The sequence below is a fragment of the Puccinia triticina genome, chromosome 12A, assembly GCF_026914185.1.
Source record: "Puccinia triticina chromosome 12A, complete sequence".
NCBI lineage: Eukaryota > Fungi > Basidiomycota > Pucciniomycetes > Pucciniales > Pucciniaceae > Puccinia > Puccinia triticina.
The window spans coordinates 2,080,915-2,085,450 of NC_070569.1; positions in this window are offsets into that span (position 1 = coordinate 2,080,915).

The window sequence follows — 4,536 nt, forward strand, 5'->3', positions numbered from 1 at the left end:
TGTCCGGTATGTGCCATCAGCAAAAGCACCCAAATAAATCCTTTAGCTTCAACTCTGCGCAAGAACGAGCGCCTAGATGTTATGGCCGTGGACCTGATGGGCCCATTCCAGGTAGACTCTGTTGAGGGAGGCAAATACTTGCTGACCATGCGGGACGTAGCCACCGGCTATGCATTTGCAAAAGTCCTCAAAGCTAAGTCTGAGGCAAATGATCACATTATATCCACCATTACGCGTTTAGAACTGATCACGGGGAAACGTCTTGGTACTCTGAGGAGTGACAACGGTGGAGAATTTGCTAACAAAAAACTTAGCGAATTTTTGAGTTCTAAAGGAATAGCAGCGGAAAAGGCGCTCCCGTATCATCACTACCAAAACGGGATGATAGAACGTTTCAACCGGACCATTGCGGATATGGGTCGGACGCTACTGATTGACAGCCCTCTTGGCAAACAATTCTGGAGCTACGCTTTTGTGTGGGCAGCTCATGTCTTGAACAGGATCCCGAACAAGGCAAGCGGCGACATGACACCATACGAAGCCATGTTCAAAAAGAAGCCTCAGTACGATCACTTCCGAGTCTTCGGGAGTACTGGGTATATCCATATTCCGCACGAAAAGAGAAAAAAGCTGGATGAGCGTGCTGTGAAAGGTTTGGTCATTGCACATCTTGACTCCAGCAAAGGATGGCTGCTCTGGCTTCCTGAACAGAAAAAGTTCGTGTCATCTGCCATGGTACGTTTTCCTCTTGAACTTTCAAATGCCCCTGTCAAGCAACCCTCCGACAGTACTCCGGTAGCCGCTGATAAAGAGACGCTGCCACGGGAGCCAAAACTTTCTGTGGATTACGTTATGAACTTACTCCAGCTTGGTGACTTCACCAAGGAGATTGAATTCACTAACCAGGAGTTGATAGTTGACAAGATCATTGATCTATGCGAGTTCTATGCAATCACAGTGCCAAAGACGTTCAAACAAGCTATGAACTCTCCTGAGAAGGAATACTGGTCGAAGGCGATAGCGGTCAAACTCACCAATCTGGAAGAGATGCGGGTCTGGGTTCTCGGCCTAAAGCCAGAGGATAAAAAAGCATTAGGAGGGCGATGGGTCTTCGCCACAAAACCAGATTCTAATGGCTCGGGGGTCAGGTTCAAAGCCCGGTATGTGGCAAAGGGCTTCACACAGGTCGAGGGACAGGATTTCAATGCAACTTTCGCGCCGACTGCAACCTTTGTCTCGCTAAGGCTACTCCTGACGGTGGCGGCGGAACACAACTGGCCGGTACAAAGTTTCGATTTTGTTGCGGCGTACCTCAACTCCAAGATCGATGAAGAAGTATGGGTAAAACCTCCGGAGGGTATGAAGACTCCTCATGGACATGCGCTACTTTTAAAGAAGGCCTTGTATGGTACAAGGCAGGCAGCGCGGTGCTGGTGGCTGCATCTAAAAGAAGTTCTTGACCGTTTTGGCTACTCCCCCTCGCAGTACGACAACAGTCTTTATGTTCTCCGGCACCCAGACGAAGCAGGTGTTGTATGGCTACACGTTGACGATGGTGTGGTAACCGCGTCGAATATGACCTTGTTGAAGAAGTTAGAAACTGACCTTAAAGATATTTTAAAAATCAAGTGGTCTGACAGTTTGGACTCAATTGTTGGGCTTAATGTTTCACGTTCTCACAGAGGTTTTCAGCTTTATCAAAAAGAACTAATAGCAGGGATACTCGGGGAACATTGGGACGGGGTTTCAACAGCAACGACACCTTTGCCAGCCGGTTTCAATGCGATCACTGATGAAAATGGGGTCAGCGCCGACTCAGGGCGCTATCTGTCGGTTATCGGTTCTCTGAGTTACCTGGCTGTCGGCACACGCCCAGACATTTGCTTCGCGGTGAACTATCTGGCACGGTTTGCGGCGAAACCAGGGCTCTTGCACTGGAAAGGCGTGCGAAACCTGATCAACTATCTGGCTGGTAGCAAAAATGTGCGTCTCTCTCTTTTTCCGTCACGAGATCTTAAGCCTTTGAAGACTTTCGCAGATGCATCGTGGGGAGGAGAGTTCTCTAGGTCCTCGTATGGGGTCTTGATCACCTTCCTCAACTGCCCGGTACTTTGGGTCTCGAGGAGGCAAGTCTCCGTGGCATCTTCCACGTGTCATGCAGAGTATATGGCGTTGGGGGTCGCTACACGACAGACTCTCTGGGTTAGGCACCTACTTCGAGACATCTTGCGCAAGGACTACGTAGGTTTTCTTTTTTGCGACAATCAGTCGGCAATCAAGGTGGCTACTGATGACGCGTCCAACAAAAGAACGCGCCACACTGACCGCAATTTCTATATCACAAACGAAGCCCTCTTCCAGAAAAAAACAATCCTAGAATGGGTTTGTACAAAGGATCAACTGGCTGATATTTTTACAAAGGGTATGCCTCAAGATAGCTTTGTATCAATGCGCACAAGAATCATGTCTTCCTGAGTCTCCCGGCGGTTTCTGTTTCAGTTTTGTTTTCTCTTTCCTCTCCTCAATTTTTTATTATGTTTTTTTTCTCCTTTCTTTGTTTCTTCCTATTATTGTACTTAGTGTTTAGGGTGATGCCGCGTCTACGGCGAGAGGGGGGGTGTTGTAGCCTGAGGGGCTACGCATCCCGAGACTCGCCGCAGTCGCGGTATCAGCTTCACCTCGGACTCTGGTCCGAGGTGTTTGGTTCTGTTGATCATCAATACCATCATTTATTGTGCACGAGACCTCCTGTGCCACAATAGAAACCACCAAAGTAGTGATATTTGGAAAATGATCAGACTGTAGCTGCTATATTTGGGGGTTTTGTGGTCAGTAAAGGTACATAATGAAACTTTGGGGGCTGGCAAACATTTTGGTAACCATATGGAAGGAGAATTCCCACGAGAGGATGAGATTTAGAGGCAGAAACACCAAGAAACTGCCAACTTAGTGATATTTGGGAACTGATCGGACTGTAGCTGCTACATTTGGGGGTTTTGTGGTCATTAAAGGTGCATAGTAAACTTTGTGGGCTTGGAAACATTTTGGTAACCATATTGCAGAAGAATTCCCATGCTGGGATGAGATATAGTGGCAGAAACACCAAGAAACTGCCAAAGTAGTGATATTTGGCAGCTGATCATCTTGGAGCCGCTGCATAATGGATGTGACCCCAAATACAATATTTCTGGCTTTTATATGCAGAAAAATGTTCCAATGAAATACCATGTGAAAACATTCCTCATTAATCTGTGGTTGATAACAAAAGTAGAACAAAAAAAGAACCTCACAAAAGTATGCTAAACCATGGTAAACTAATTTCAACAAGGTCTTCTATGCATGTAGCACTTCAAGTATCATATGCAATATCTTCAGGAAGTTCAACTAACCAAATTAACAATGCATGCTGGATGGTATCATGAGAGAGATCAGGGGTCAATGTTGTTCCTTTTTTGAAAAAAAGTAGATTTGGAGACTTCTGATAACATCAATTGTTGAAGTAAAAAAAAAAAGAAAAAAAAAAAACTGAGAACCCTCAGACACCCTGGATTAATCATAAAACTTGCAATGTCTTTTTTCAGGCAGAATTGAATGGTGTATGTAAAAACTTATGAATGTTATCAGGCAAAAAAAGAGGAAAGATTCCTGTGGCTTCAAGCTAACACAGGGGGAAGTAGGGATATTATAGTAGAGTATTAAGGAGACATGGAACACAGACAAGGGTATCAAGAGGAATAGTAAAAAAAAATGATCAATATACACTATATTGATCAATATAAATTAATCAATATACACCATATTGATCAATATAAATTGGTCAATATACACTACATTGCTCAATATAAATTGATCAATAGACACTATATTGATCAATATACAACATGACACATTCATCCATGTTGGTAATGCAGAAAGTTGTTGTAGCCCAAGGGGCTACGCACTCTGAGACTTGCCGCAGTCGTGGTATCCACCTCACCCCAGACCTGAGTCCGGGCTGTGGGTGGGAGTGAATTGAACATTATTACCATCTCCAACATGTGTGCCCCTCTCAGGTCACTTCAGGTTATGAGCCCCTGACGCTCTTAATACTATCTACTAAACCTAGTTTATCAACCTCTCTATGCTTCCTTGTTACCCTTGCCAACTGTCAACCCTAACCAGCTTGTCTATCCAACTTACTAATCATCTGCTGGAAGGTTGGCCCTTCTCTTGTCTCCACTTGGCTCAAACTTTCATTGGTTTGATAATCCGGATTTTCCACAACCTTCCGGCCAAACTTTCTCTTCTAGTTGTGCGGGTTGGGACTTGACCATTGCTGACAACTAGAGAGATTAGCCATCTACTTGAAAACGGGACTGTGGCTCAGTCCCGCTCGTTGAAGGCAATAACAAAGTTTCAATCTTTTTGTCTGTAGAAACTCAAGGGCACGCTCTTGATCTTCAACCTTCGGATCAACCATTGGTTTCTCCTTATATCCCCAACATCTCTCTCTATTCTCCTCCACGTCCCTTAGTTTGTTTATCCTCTCCAATCTGA